The following is a 15,407-nucleotide window of genomic DNA, read 5'->3' as shown; positions in this document are numbered from 1 at the left end:
TACCTCTAATTTTCATTCGTAAGATCGGGATAGATTTAAAATGGTACTTTTGGCTTGCGGGTTTTCCATGTAGGAAGGCAGAGATGCCAGGAAGCTTTCTTAATTGCAGGCTCATCGTTTCTGAAGTCAGGGTCGATTCCCCGCACCGTCTCCCGGCGGGCGCCTGCCCGGCAGGGGCCGCCTTGGGCCAGGCCTCACCCGGCAGGTCGCCGCTCCTCCCTGCCGCTCTGACTCACAGCCCGGCCCCACTTACACAAACTCGGCGGCCGGTGCCGAGCTGGGGCCGCCCGCTGTAAGGGAGCGGGGGGAGCGTGGGGCAAGATGCCCGCCCTAAGGGGACGGAGCCTTTAGGGCGGGCGGGCGTGAGGGCGCTCCCGTCCGAGGGATTAACAGTGGCCCCGCTGTCCTGTCGCGGACGGCGATTCACCTGGGTGGCCACCGCCCTCCCTTTCCTTTCTTTCTTCCTTCCCGGAGCTGGTGGTTTCGGCAGAGAGGGAGTGGAGCCCGCCTGGCCCCTCCCCGGAGAAACTTTCCGCCGCCGCCCGCGCCAGGTAGGGGCTGATCCCCCCGGGGCGGGAGCTGTGAGGGCGCGGCGGTGGCTGGGACGGGCCCCGGACCGAGTTTCAGGGCTGTCGCGCCGCCTCTCGGCCTCATCGGCAGGCGGGGAGGGCTGTCAGGCCAGTGTCCCCCCCGGCCGAGCAGCTGCCGTCTGCCGCAGGGCTGCCGTGGGCAGTATATAGGTCAGTGGAAGTAATGCTCGCCTAATCCCCTTTATCTTTTTGGCTCGGCTTTTTTGCTGCTGCTTTGTAGGGCGACCCGTGGGCAGCTTTGGTCGCAAACTTCTGGGAGAGAGAGGACCCGGGCTTCGCGCAGGGCTGTATGAGCGGGCGAGTGCCGAGGTGAGAGCATGGGATACGCGCTTTTATTTTCCGGAAGGTTTTTTCCTCACAAGTGTGGCGCCTCACAGAGTGCCAGGTATTCCTGCGTAGGGCTGTCACTCACGTGACCCTGTGCATGAGTGCTCAGTTTGGGTTCGGACTTCTGTTTTAACAGGTTAATTAACATTGATTATTGCTTTGTCGTTGCGTCACTCACCGAATCACTGGAGGCTGTTTTGGTATTTACTTTGGATGCCAAAGGAAAGTAGAGGTCTCGGCAACTTAGGGGCTCTGGTAACTGGAGAAGGCAGCGTGCCCTGACAAAGTGATTGCTATGCTGCTTTCTCTGTTTTTTGAGGAGCTGTTAGCAAGGTCATGTGAACCATTCTGTCACTCAAGGGTGTTGGTAGCAACTCGGCATGCTTGAACTGCTCCATATGGACAAGTACATAGGTGCTGGCAGATGCCCACTGTCTGCTAGGACATTGTGCATAGGGCCAGCCTGCCAGTATAGGAGTTTGCCAGGTTGAGGCATATGTGGTCTCTTGTAACTGAGAAAGGCTAAGGCACACTTGACAGTATTTGGAGATTTCTGTTTTACTCTGATTTTTCTCTTCCCTGGCCTGTTTGATTGGTTTTCTGATTAGCATTAACATATCTCATACGATGGCGATAAGAAGAAAAAATGCGTAAAAATGATTGTGTAATTTTATATGCCACCCTATTACTTCTAATTGAACTGAATGTGACTTCAGAATCTGCCAGTGCCCTCTCTGCCTAGGTATTTTCTGTTGATCAGTGTGAAATTGATGCTGTGCAAGAGTTTATAGTTGCATTTTCCTTCAGTACAACAGTGTTTTTATTCTCTCTTATAGTAGTAAGAAGGATCTAGGGCCTCATCTTAGCGGGAAAGCATTACGTTTTAATTTTGTTTTCGTTTTCAGAGAGAAGAGGAAGTGATAATAAAGCCTCTATTCAAAGAGATCTCTCATACACCAATAGGTAGTAGTGTTAGGTCATGCAGTACAGACCCGTGTTTCTGCCTTGTGCTGGTTTTATATCATAATTTCTAGAAGTAAACCTTTTAGAAAAAATGTTAATTGAAAGGGTTTGAAATACCTGAAGGAGTGACGTCAAATTAGGGTTTTCACATTATTTGTAGTGCTTTACTTCTGCTAGGGTGTGTGTGTACAAGAGTCCTCCTGATTTGAAACTAATTTAAGAATTAGGACCTAATGCTGTAATTTGTTTATTCCTCTCTGGCTCTGCTTTAATGAACATGGAAGGTCAAAGGGAGAAGGGAAGACAGAAAAACTTACAATCTACAAGGTAAATTATAAATAACTGTAGAGGGTGAGATTGTACCAGTGAGATATTGATGTGTGATGGCACTTGGGAAACTTGTGGAACATCCAGATGCCTTTTCCTCTTATCTGTCTCAATCAAAACAAATGTTTGCAACTGACTTTCGCTAACAGCTGTTTTAGTCTGTTTATTGACCCATGGTGATTGACGATGTGTGCTTTGAAAAAGAAGTGAATCCTATCAGAATGATGAAAAATGTGTGGACAAAGCCCATGGAAGAAACTTAGCTTTATGTACACAGTTTCCTTTTTTTTTTTTCTTGAAACTTTAGTGTGTCTAAACGATACGGTGATGCTGGTAAAAACTGGATTGTCCTCCGTAAGGGTTTTGGCTTTGAGTTGTTTTTCTTGTTTTATTTTTTTGGGTTTTTATTCCTCTAAATGGGTTACAAACATTCATAAAATCTGAAGCCAAGAGAACCAAAATTGGTGAAACTGCTGCTAATGTGATTTTATTTGATCCTGGCATGAGACTGAGTATTAGAAATCTATAGCTATGTTTTCTCTTCAAAAAGATGCATTGATGCTTGTCAGGCTTAAGTCTTCAGATTTACAGACTCTCAAACTCTGAAGCATGTTTCTCTGTTAAACTGTACATTGAAGGATTATTGAGATTACTTTGATATACATCAGTTTAAGACTTCTTTTTAACAAAGAATTTATTCACAAGTGCTGCTGTTCCTCCCTTGAATAACTTAATTTATTATATATAAATGCTGCTTTTTGATGCCTGAAGATGGTTTCATTGCAAAAGACCTCCAAATTTTAATTAGTCTGATGGGAATCTTGTTTAGTTCTATAATGTTTGAGTAGCATACTTGACTTTTTGAGGATGCAGTTCTCCACATCGTGATCCGATGTTACTGTGAGCAGTAGTTTCCCTCAAACATGAGAGAGATATGTTCTCTCTCTCTTTCTCTCATGGCATATTTAGTGTAGTTGGTATGTTTGTGGTGTTTGTTATATGCTGCTGAGAACAAGGCTTTTTTGACCTCTTGTTCCAGTTATCATTTTTAGTAACAATTTTATAGCTATATTTTGGTTTACAGACACTTAAACTCTCAGACTCTTCTACTCAGACATGCTGGCTTGGCATTGTTACCTTACTTGTGGTCTCTTCTCAGCCTAATGGGATAGATGAGTTTTATACTAAATAGCTGCAACCGCAACAAAACAGTCATATGCTGTATCCCCATATGAATAATTGCTAGGAAAGAGGGCAGTCAAGGAAGGCTGTTGACAAAATAGTGCTTTTTGTGACCTACTTTTGGGTGTGTTTCAGGTAATTCAGTACACAACAGCAGATGCCTGTACTTTTGGTATGTTATGGTTGCACTTTTAATGCTCTGATAGTATTGAGTAAAGACATACAATCTTGGGGTGCTTCCAGAAGAGGCTACAAAGGTCTGCACTGGTTAAAAGTTTGGGCATGAGTTACTTAGAAATCCTGAATTTTTTTTCAGTCCTTTTTGCAATAAAGCGTAGTGGCCAAATGAAGACTTGTAAGTGGATGCTGGTATGGCTGTTCTGTAAGAATGTCTGTGTCTTTAAAAACTCAGGCAAACAGCTTACAAGAAACAGTGCCATTTCCTGATCTGATTAATTTATTTGGAAAGTAGAGCTAGGACTTCATTGTGTCATGGGTAGCAGGTCAGTTGGACCTGGATCGAGTTGGTGAGGCTGCACTTCAAGTCCTGGATCCAGTTCTGAGCCCCTCACTACAAGGACATTTTGGTTCTGGAACATGTCCAGAGAAGGACAGTGAAGCTGGTGAAAAGTTTAGAGAGTGAGTCCTGTGAGGAGTGGCTGAGGGATCTGGGGGTGTGTAGCCTGGAGAAGAGGCTCGGGGGAGACCTTGCACTCTCTGCAACTGCCTGAAAGGAGCTTGTAACCAGATGGGTGTTGGTCTCTTCTCCCAGGCAACCAGCGACAGAATCAGAGGAAATGGCCTCAAGCTGTGCCAGGGGAGGTTCGGGCTGGACATAGGAAGAATATCTTCACTGAAGAGGTGGTTAAGCATTAGCAGGGGCTGCCTAGGGAAGGGGTGGAGTCACCATCCCTGGGAGTGTTCAAGAAATGACTGGATGTGGCACTTGGTGCTATGGTTTAGTTGACATGGTGGTGTTCAGTCACAGGCTGGACTTGATGATCTTGGAGGTCTTTTCCAACCTTAATGATTCCGTGAATCTAATGAATTAAAAGAACAGTTTTGAATGGACTTCTGAATGTGTACAACAATAAGTGCTTCTGGCTTAATATCACTCCACTGTAATACATGTATACACATGCCAGTACATTTTAAAGTGTCAGCTTAACTGTGGAGGTGCTGTGATGATAACAAAGCATTCACCAGCTGAAGTTAGTGTTATGAACACCGAGGAGCTTTGGGAATGCATCTTCCCTTACTTTCGGTTGTAGGCATTGATCATAAGACTTCCTATTATTACAGGTAGGTATCTCTCAGTCAAGGACTCACTGATGGTATGATAAGAATGCTTTGCATGTTAAACCATGTGGCCAAAAAATTCTTGTCAAAGGTGATCCTGAAGGACATATCCAGGTCAGGCAATTCCATGTGGAATTGAAACAGGGCAAGTAAGATAAGAGCTGATAAGAGTGGTGATACAGGCTCAAGGCATGTGAAGACATAATCTATGAATGTGTTGCCTATGATATCAAGTGGGATTACCTTTAATTAATGGGAAGATTTGGAAACATGACACAAGCATAGCTATCTGCATGCAGGAGGCCCAACATGTAGTTGGGACTTTGACTCAGATTATCTCTGAACCAAATGTAGCACCTTTTTCTAGCAGTAGGAGAATTTGCCCTGAAATTTATTCTGTTTCAAATGCTGGTGGGTTCCCATGGGTGGTGAGTTACTGGGAAATCAGTGACTTCTTTATCTTTTTTTTTTTTTTTTTGTTTAAAAAAGGTCAAATTTTGATGCAATACTGAATTGCCTACATGTACAGTAACTTTAGACCATGACAGTTAATTCTGGTCTAATCATAATGAGCATGGTGTTATCTATTTCTTGTGTGAGAACATACATAGCATGGCTAGATTAGCTCTAAAAGTATGAGGCAAATTCTTATCATGTAGTTTTTGCCATTTAGCTTTAGAAGCACAGTCAAATGTCTTCTCCCCTTGTACCTCTACTGTAGTCTCCAAGCATATGACAGACACTTTTTTTTATTATTTAAACATTTGCGTGCCTTAGAAGATCTTGTCCGTTGTTTTTTGTTTTTAAAGACGGGAAAGCTGTGTGGTAATAAAAATGTGCTAGATTCTTTGCATAAATTACTGAAAGGCAGTTGTGCCCATTATCATTCTGTTTCTAGCTCATTTTTGGAAGTTGCCTGTATTGTATATTGGTGAAAGGTAGGATTTCTTTCTGTGAAAATTTTTATGTAGGAAGACTATTCTCGCAATAGTGGAGTTTGCCTGGGGAACTGATCAAATGATGCCCTCGAAGTTGGAAGGATTTCCTAATGCATGTGAAAAAAATAAAATCTGTAAAGTATTGACAGTCCTTATATTCCAGTAAACCTTTAGATTGTAACTTAAATTTAGCTGTTGGCTAACAGTTGAAGAGTTAAACTGCTGAAGAATAAATCCCACTTGCATTCACAAAATCTTCTGTAAAACCTCAGATACTCTTGAGCAGGAGGGAAGAGAGTATTATACTTTTGAGTTAGTTTTATTAACAATTAGCAGTTACTATAATTGTAATAACTAAATTATTTTCAGATGTTTAGGTTTTTTACACACGAGTGAGAGTGCTGTGGTTAAAAAGTTGCTGTCGTGCAGCCAAGTCCAAAAAGTAGCATGGGTTTTTATTGAATTGCGTTAACTCATTTTGCTGTGGCAGGCTCCTGCCCTAACACAGCAAACCTGAGAGGGAGAGATAGTTTGGCTTTCTGCTTCATCACTGTACTGGCATTACATGAAGAGTAGTGCTTCTGTAAGCATGTATACCTTAAACATATAGGGGAAGAAGGGAGCCTGAGAAGGGAGGTGTGCCTCTCATAATTACAAGTTGAAGATGAAACATCAGTACACTGTTACACTGGACCCATGGCTCTTACTAAACAGAACTGTGCTGTTTCTTCCTTGCACGTTTGCGGCACTTTTACACTTCATTTGTGCCATAAATGTGTTTTAGTTCAGTGTTATAAATTCAATATTCATGTAAGGAAACCTATGGAGGTCAAAAGTTTATCTCCCCTTTTGAGGAACGCATTGATTTCCAATGCTAGACTTTGCAAGAAGTGCATGCCCCCAACCACAGCACAATATGGATTTGTTTTGCGGTGTGATCTCATCTGTTCCTCTCCGTGAATGGAATTAGAATTGTGCTGCTTTCTCTGCCTTGTGTGCCTGACCAAGGTACAGTGACAACAGGTGCTAAGCAGCCAAAAATTTTACAGCAAACCATAAAGATCTTCAGAAAAGTGTATGTTGCTCTTGCTGCTTTTTCTTTTGGCTCCGATGATGTTCTCAAATCACCCAAGTGTTCTTGGAATGCCTTTGGTATGGATTGGGAATACCAGTCATATTGGGACTCTGAGTTTCAAGGAAGTAGTGGATTTAGCTACCCTGTTACTTTGACATGGTCTTCTTTTTTTTTTTTTTCTTGGCCATTTTGCCATTCAGTACACGGAAGCAGAGAACACATAAGAACACAGTCAGCAATAGGTGTAACAGGATAATTTCCTTTCTGAATTGCTGACTTGCAGTAAGATTAATTATGCTTGCCTGCTTGGAGTGGTTTCAGGTAAACAGTTAAAAAGTTCTTTATCAGCTTCTTGAAACATATTCATAGGATGAGAAGCCTGTGAAGTGAGAGTATATTCTGAATGGGGGAAAAACATGGAGGGCGGAAACTGATTTGCCTTCACAATGATTCTGTTCTTAGTATTTTGGTCCCAGCAGTGTGAACAACACTGAAAGATATTTCCATAAACTGGCTGCCAGATAACACAGAGGTATTTATGGCTGTCAGTGGTTGCATCTGCTTTCAGCATAGTTTGCTGGCATGATTTTTACAGGGGTGATGTTTGCCAGCAACAGCCCAGAGCTTATGGGTTCCTGACTTGCTAGTGTTGTTAAAGTGGAGCATACAGTAGTATTGAGATGCTTTTGCAAAATTTCATTTAGCTAGATCGGGCTAGGTTTGTTTTTCTTGGATATCAGTGGAATCCTTGGACTTGGAGAACTTTTTTTTCTTCTCACAAGAATCTTTATTGTTAGAAAAAATAAAATTAAATATTCAGAGAGCAACAACTAAGGTAGTTTAGCAAAGACTGCATTTATAATGCATGCTTATTGGAAACATATCTTTTGCTAGTAGTGTTTTTAGCAACTTAACACTATGTGTTAGTGACATAGAGTAAATCAGAAATATTAACCCAACATTAAGGATTTAGGGATAAAGGTCAAAGGAAGCGATAATGCTCTTTGTTAGATCAGCCTCTGTAGCTGAGGGAGTAGACAAAGTTTGGGCACACAGCCCTTGTTTCTCCTGACATTCAAATCAGCTTAGTTAAATCAACTGAATTATTTGACTTTTGGTGTCTGTCGAAGCTATCTGAACACTTTTCCAGGTATTAATGTTTCTTTTAGCCTTTACTTATAAGGAAAAATAAATTGTTAGCAGACTTTGGGGCTTGTATTTGCATGAACTTTTCCCATTAGCCTTCAGTGAAATTCAGCAGCATTTGAATTAATTTGTGTGCAGATACATCTTAAAAAGTTAAATGAATTAAAGGTGAATGACATGTTACCTGATTCATCCTCTTGATAATTTAAAATTCTAACATGATAGCAATACCTCCCATTTCACGTATGTTGTATTAGTTTAGGAAGTGAAAAACTATGCATGGCTTAAATTTAGTACTTCGTGTGCATTGCATCATTACCATAGCAGGTACATGGGTCACGATTCAGTAGGTGAAACATTACTGTTTGATTTTAAAGTAGCAGCAAGTGAGGGGGATAAAATTTTGTTGTATTGGCAGCAAGGCATATTCTGTTACTAGTGTACATTTGTTTTGCAAACATGTAAAGTAACAACAGTTCAGATTTAAAAGAGGCGTCAAGTCAACAGCAGCATTTCAGGAGCACTTGGCATTGGGCTCGGTGGAAGGAGACAGTGTGATCTCATCAGTTATAATGTCAAAGTACATTCAAATATTCTGAGATAAAAATATTGTTTATTCAGGAGCAGGAATATTGGAGTCTGTGGCATATATTAATGGCAGAAATTGAAACTATTCTTCCATAGAGGAAAATATGAAAAGTAGTGAAAGACTGGCTTGGCTGCTAGTGAGCTCTTCAGCATCAAACACAAGGAGGGAAAGGAGTTCCCAGCTGGACTGCCAAGGACAGGTGTGGAAATAAAGCACACACACATATAGTTAGAATGCAACATTCAGAATGGCCAACTCAGAATAATGAGAAATCATTATAGAAATATAAATTTAGTAAAAAGAAAGAGGAAGTTTGCTCCTGTTTGATGAGTGGAACTGTGGACAGATAATAAAAAGCAGGCTGAGGTCTTTTTTTGTTTGTTCACCTCAGCTCTAATAAAATATACTGGGACTTGGAGGTGAACATGATGTCCAAGGCAAGTGTTAAAACCTTAAGCTGGTGTGTGGAAAGAGTGAGTTTTAGAGCAGTTAGGCAAGTTTAAGTTTGAAGTGTTTAAAGAAACACTGTTGAAAGGGTAAGGGCTGGCTGATGTAATCCTTGAGCTGCTGCAGTTACTTAACTCATGGAGGGTATGTGTAACACTGTGCCACTGAGAAGAGCGATTGTAGTGTCTGTACAGGTGTCGGGGCAAGGGGCAAGTGGAAATGAGCAACTGTAGACCCAGTTGTTTATCTTTATTTGTTCTTGTATTTTTCTTGGGAATTAAACCCTCCCAAAGCAGTAGAAGATTACAAAGAAATAAGCAGTAGCCCATATGATTTTGTTTTTAAGATTAAGCCATTAGACTAATAGAATTTATTTTTCCAAAATGCTAACAGAAGAGGAGCTGTAGGTCTCTCTGGTAGAAACTCTATGATAGAAACTGTCAAAACTTCATTCTTCTTAAAGAATGTCTGGATGAATTGACTGTGGGCAAATGCTAAACTGCTTGAAAAACATTGTTTTCCCTAGAAATGGACTCATGAGATAGTGTGCTTGTTTAGGGGTGAGAGGCTTTTTTTAGAGATATATATATATATGAAGGATTTATGTATTTGAGTGGACGACAAGAATAACAGGAGCCAGTATTGCTATAGAATTGTAAAATTAGAGAATATCATACCAAGATACTGTCACAAAATGATTGAATTCTGCTCTTAGAAAAGGTTTGGGTTATTTAGAATAGAGCTGGTTCTTAGGTTGGGACTGAAGTTTGTATTGCAAAACCCTGTAACACAGTTTCTTATTTCAAACACATCAAGGCTGCTTTAAAGTAATTTCTGCCTTCTGGTTGCTGGGAGCAATCGGAGAAGGCCACAAGGACCAAATGCTTCTCCCTGAGGCGTGCTTCAGTTAACCTTAAGGACCTTTCCAGTTCTTGTTGTGGGATCCTGTGTCTGCATCACATATGTGTAAATAGAATTATGTTCTGCAAGTTAAATGAAGTAATCTTCCCAGCCAATATTGTTGCAGTGTTGTATTTTGAAGCTGGAATTAATTAAAAAGTAATTAAAACAGAAAAAAAGAAAAAAAAAGGTAATTTGAGGTGATTTTTTTTATCCTTTGAGTGCACAATGGAGATGGTTACTGTGGTGCAGCATGATGTGTAAAATCCAGGGAGAGCACAGTACTGAGAATTCATTTTCTTGGTACCTCTACGCTTATATTTCAACTGACAAGGAGGATCCAGAAGATACCGACACATTATGCTTCTTTCTCTGTTGTGGCTTTTTTTTTTTTTTTTTTTTTTCACTTTCCATCTGCATGGAGTAGATGGGGGAGACTTGTAGCTTCCCAGTGCTGTGGCTGTTGAAAAGTGCTCCCTGTTAGAGATAACAACATGAAAAAATGACTGTGAGCATGCCTATAGCCACACTGGCTCTGCAGGAGCAAATCCTAGAACAGGGAGTGCAAGGAATTGGGGTGTGAAGATCCTGGATTAGCTTTGAAAACAATTCTGTCATATTTGTATGGCATTGCATCCAAGGCATTGGGGTTTTACTGCTTCCAGACCTGTGCTAGCCTGCTCTCTGCCGTGCAGACTTAATCAGCTTGTGCTAGTGAAAATTTGGAAAACTCTTTCATGTAATCTGCTGTATGTTGTAAACAACCCTCTGTTGTGCTGCCCTTGTAGCCTGTGTTTATTTGAGTACGCTAATTCTTTTTCTTTAATTAATTGTCCAGTAACAGCCCAGAACAGGAGGGGCTCTTCACTGCATGAGATTTCTTGTCCAAATGATAGGGATAAAAACAGTGACATTAAACAAAGGTTTTAATTTTAGTTGCATGTTACTGGGCAAAACTGTGTGTAGGCGAAGGAAAATAAAGATTTGCAGAAGTCCTGTGGTGTCAGGTGATCTTTAAATCAAAAGCAAATAGGCACATCTTTATGTGAAATTAGCAGTTTAGAAGATTTCTGCTTTATTATTCACCGAGGGAAATTTTCCAGGAGGTATCACCTCTATGATGTGTTTGTTATCTTAATTCATGCATGTATGAAACCGGAACGTACTTCTCTCTTAGTATTTTAAAGTCCATCTGCTGTTTTGAATGGCATCTATTGCTACTGGGAGTGTTTGTATTGATTCATATATCTGTGGACTATGGTTTCTAGGATTATTTTCTTGGGCTTTCACGTGAAGGGGAAAGATAAGGAAAGCAATTTGAATTTCCCAAACCACAAAGCTATGCATCTTTCATAGTATCTAGCCTGGGTAGTGGTGTAGGTTAAGATGCATGGGATGTGATACAGTCTCTAAGGACAACTTTCATCTCAAATAAAATGCAGTATAACCCTGAGCTCAAAATTAATTGTGTTAAAAAAAAAAAGAGGGGAGAGAGAGAGAGAATGTACAAATCATTGAAAAGGGTTTTGCTGTTCTGAGAATGTCCTGGTAGCCTGCCTGTTAAAAGAAAGTTTGACAGTCTTCTCTGTGGTGGCCTGAAGAAACATTGAAAACTGCTGTGTTATGATTTGATGATCTCAAGATACAAAGTAGAGCATCTTAATTCATGAAGGGTACTGATAAGAATTGATTATGTTCTAAAGCTTTTTGATATACATGCCTTGCCACACCCATTTTAGGACAGAATTTCAGGCTGTCCAAGCAATGTGAGCTGAGATATATATTTTTTCTTATATTCCTATGATTATCAATCATACGATTCATACGAATAGTGTGATCCAAAAAATACTATATAAAATTCATAATCACATGAGACAGAGAATATTAGATAAAATATAATGTTTTCATATCTGGTTCAAAGATTTTGAGCAGTTTTTCTACCATTTCAAATTTTCCTTACCTGTCTCAATTTTCAGAAATGAGAAGGCAGAACCTTTTTTTATTTTCTCTCTCTCCCTCTGTTCCCCTCCTTACCATCCAGGATACAGATTGCAGATGTGTATTATTTTTTACATGGTGCCTATGCTGCCTGCTTTTAAAAAGCTGTGTATTTGATGCAAAAGCAGAATATTTGCTCTTCCAAGAATCTTACATAGGGCAAGACTGTGCTTGGCAGTAATGGTTTGTCAGTTCCTAGAAAGAGATTCCAGTGTCAATGCTCTCTGGAGATAAGGATGCATTATTTCCTATCTGGCAATACTGAACTGGTGATACTGTGTGATTAATATGACTCTCCTGGGCCACAACTACAGGAAGCTCTCTGTTCAATTATCACTATGCTTCTTTAATTTAATTACAGCTTTAAAAATAATATTTAAAAAGATGATTCAAAATTGGAACTTGCTAAATTATTCAAATTTTTGTTCTTTCCTGTACTAGACTGAGTCTTCTTTTGCACTCTAACCTAAGGGGTGTCTGTGTGGGTTTTAGGGGTTTTTTCCAAATTATTTGGGAAACTAAACACACTTAGGTTCTGGAAATTTTCTGTAGCTTGGTGCTAAGGTTTCAGATTCAGAATTTTTTACATATTTTTGATCAGGGAATTGTTCCATGTTCTGAATGCCTTCTCTCTAAAACCTGCACATTAACTGCATATCATAGAGAAATCTTTTGTAGACTGCAAAAGAACTTTGTAGCCTACAAAAGAACAGACCTTTGTGATTTTCTTTACTGCCTCAGTAGTAGTGACAAAGATTCAGTGAGTCAGTCTTGCAGGACTTTGAAGCTGAAACACTGAATAAGTTTGGATAATATGGCACCACTGTGTAATTTTTTATTAAGCATTTATTTGAAAGCATGCACTAGCCATGTCAGAAATGGGATTGTTCCTCATGTGACTGTTCTTCATTGGCTCTGGTTTCAGTCTCTTATACCAGTTTTCAATTTCAGGCTTGTGGTTCTGGATAAAAGATTATTTTTAGATGGAAGCAGGCTGGAATTTTTAAACCAAATGTGCTGAGAGGTTTTTCCCTCCCCCCATGCCCCCTTAATTCTGTTCACTTGAAGCCCCTCCATAGATGCTTATTGCATAGTCCTTTCCCACATCTGCTGAAAAGAATGATTTCTAGAGAGGCTGTGGGTTACATTTAGTGCTCGACTTTAGTTTTGACTCTGGGTAGGGGCAATTTCTCTTCTAAATTTTTTTTTCCCTGTTCCTCTTTTCTGTTCCCTCTGATGGATTATTTCATGTGTAGTAAAAGGAAATAAAAATACCAGGCAACTTGCAAACCTCAAAGAGGAGTACATCATTTAGACTATACCTGTTTTGTTATGCGTATGACAGTAGTTTTTAAGCTGTGCTGCAAATTAAAGAGGATAATCCAAGGGAGAAAATAATTGTTTAAGCTAAAGGACAGTCTGGTCAAGAACATAATTATAGGCTCCACTTGAAAATTTACCCAGATAAATGATACAGCAAAACAAAAATAGAGAGACTGTGTTTAACAAATGAAACTTGTTATTTTTATGACCAGATGTGATGGATGTATGAAACAGACAGGAGAGAAGTTAGTATTAATTACAAATTATGAAGAAATCTCCTTCCTTTAGGGCCCTCACTTGCAATTATTTTGAGTAATAAGAAAATATATTAAAAATAGCATGGTTTAGTGAGGTAGAATTCTGTGAACAGTATTTTACTACAAGAAACATTTTAGAGATGATCTGGAGGATAGCTTGACCCTGTTATCCTTTCACTTGGAAATTGGCTAATTTTTAGGACAACCTCTTTGTTTTAATAGAGGGGGAAATTACGCTAAAAGTCTCCTATGAAATTTCTAGTTGCATCTGTGGAGGAACCTGATATAATCATTCCTAAAATTCAGGAGCATGAAATGACAAGGGACCTGTGGGGTCATCTAGTCTAGCATGTACCAAAACCATGTTATATTTGCAATATAAAAACAGTGTCTTCCCATAAGCCCTTAATTTTTGGCTGTTTTGTTCATGCTGCCCTGACGGGAAAGCTGTTTAAGAACCTGTTATAAACTATGAGTTCTTGGTCAAAAACTATGTTTATATAAAAAATTACTTTTTCCCTTGCTGTATATACTTTTTTAACTTTTGCAGGATTCCTTTCAGCATAATGAAAACTTTCAGAGTTTTACCTCCCTGCTTATAAGACACAAAAAAATAACAGCCTCTTTATTTTGAATTAATTTGTGTAGTCTGGAGGAATTTCTGTCAGACAGGTTAGCAGGATGTCTGTGAAATCAATTTTGAATGCTAAGCACTGTGTAAATGAATAGACACCCTTTTCATTCTTGCATTTTTTTGTATGTGTGCAGCCTTGTTACATGTCAAATATAAATTTAATATAAACTACTTCAGTGTTGACAGAAAGGTGTGGGTTTCTCCTTCTCCCTTGCATGTGTTTAGCTTGTTTAACAAGATGCTGTTATGATGCATTTCTTGTCTGAAGAGTGAGTTTTGTAATCAGCTTTTTGGCAGCATAGCCTGCTTTAATATTCGGTGTAATACCACTTTTTTCTGCTTCTGTGTTTTGTTTTTCCTCAGAGGTTACTTTTTAGCCAGAACAGTTTCTTAATTGCTTCAGACTTATTCAATGTGTTATGCATGAGTGTTTTTGGGTTGCAGCGTGGATGCAAGTGTTTTTGAGTTGCAGCAGTGAACAGAAGGCAGCAGTGAAGGCAAATATGGATTGCTTCTGCAGTGGTGTGGGCTCTTAGCTGATGATGCCCTTTGATGTTTTCAAGGGCTTCTCAGTAAGGTATTGGTGAAAGGCCTGGAGGCTCTGAGCTTGTCTGTGTGGACGTGTCTCGTGCTGTGAAATATGCTGTGTTACTGCTTCTCCTGAGTATTTGAGATTTTATCAGCTTGTTCTCTTTAAGATGGAGGTTTTTCCTTCTCGGTTCTTAAACTGCCAGATTTCTGTTAATAGAGAATGATAATTTTCTACTTTCTCTGCCTTTCCTTGTCTATAGTGGAAAGCTGAATGCTGCTGAAAGCTGAAGAAACTTTTAAGTCTAGATTTTTGACCAAATGGAAGAGCTGCCAGAGCCGATTTTTCCTTGCTGACCTGTTGACATGCTTTAATTGCAGGTAAGATAAGAGTGTGTGTGTGTAATAGGTAGTTCAGAACAGAAGTCTCTTTGCTGAGCCATGAGCTTTCTATTTGGAGTGCTGGGTGTCACAATCAGTTTTTGTGGTACAAACACCCATCCTATGAAGAGTAAGCTTGAGACTTCGGTCTTATTTCAGTTGCCTGATGGAGTCTCCAGTAGCACTCAGCTGCCTTTAGACACCGTGGGCTCTGGAGCATCCTTGTCAGTGTTTCGTGTTTCAATTCTGTTTGTGTTCACACCTGTACAGTGTAACTATTGTGTAATACTCCTGTGGCAACCACAGTAATTGCTTACATGTGACATGAATATACAGCAGTTATCAAAGGTGCTTTAGCTGTCTTTCAGTGCCCCATAACTTCTGGAGAACAAAAAATGTATTGTGACCTATATACCCTGTAAATCAGAGGCAGGCTACCAGTAGCACATTGATGAGAATCCGACAGCCTGTACAGCAGGATTTTCTCAAGTTGGCAAGACTCC

At 40.0% G+C, this 15,407-nt stretch overlaps 1 protein-coding gene across 10 annotated transcripts in view; it reads left to right on the top strand.

Moving 5' to 3' along the window:
- Positions 1-249: 249 nt before the first annotated feature.
- Positions 250-15,407, top strand: part of FHIP1A (FHF complex subunit HOOK interacting protein 1A) — an 81,075-nt gene continuing 65,917 nt past the window's right edge. For 3 of the 10 annotated variants that reach the window (XM_010411788.3, XM_019293345.2, XM_039551536.1), the window contains exons 1-2: positions 616-899; positions 14,787-14,904. The gene's annotated coding sequence lies outside the window, so the exon portion shown is untranslated. Of the gene's footprint in view, positions 552-615; positions 900-14,786; positions 14,905-15,407 lie in introns of those variants that run through there. The other 7 variants (XM_039551535.1, XM_039551534.1, XM_019293347.2 and 4 more) reach the window with 5 other exon arrangements.

This window comes from Corvus cornix, chromosome 4 (assembly GCF_000738735.6).
Source record: "Corvus cornix cornix isolate S_Up_H32 chromosome 4, ASM73873v5, whole genome shotgun sequence".
Classification (NCBI taxonomy): Eukaryota; Metazoa; Chordata; class Aves; order Passeriformes; family Corvidae; genus Corvus; species Corvus cornix.
This window is presented reverse-complemented; position numbering and strand designations above follow the sequence as displayed.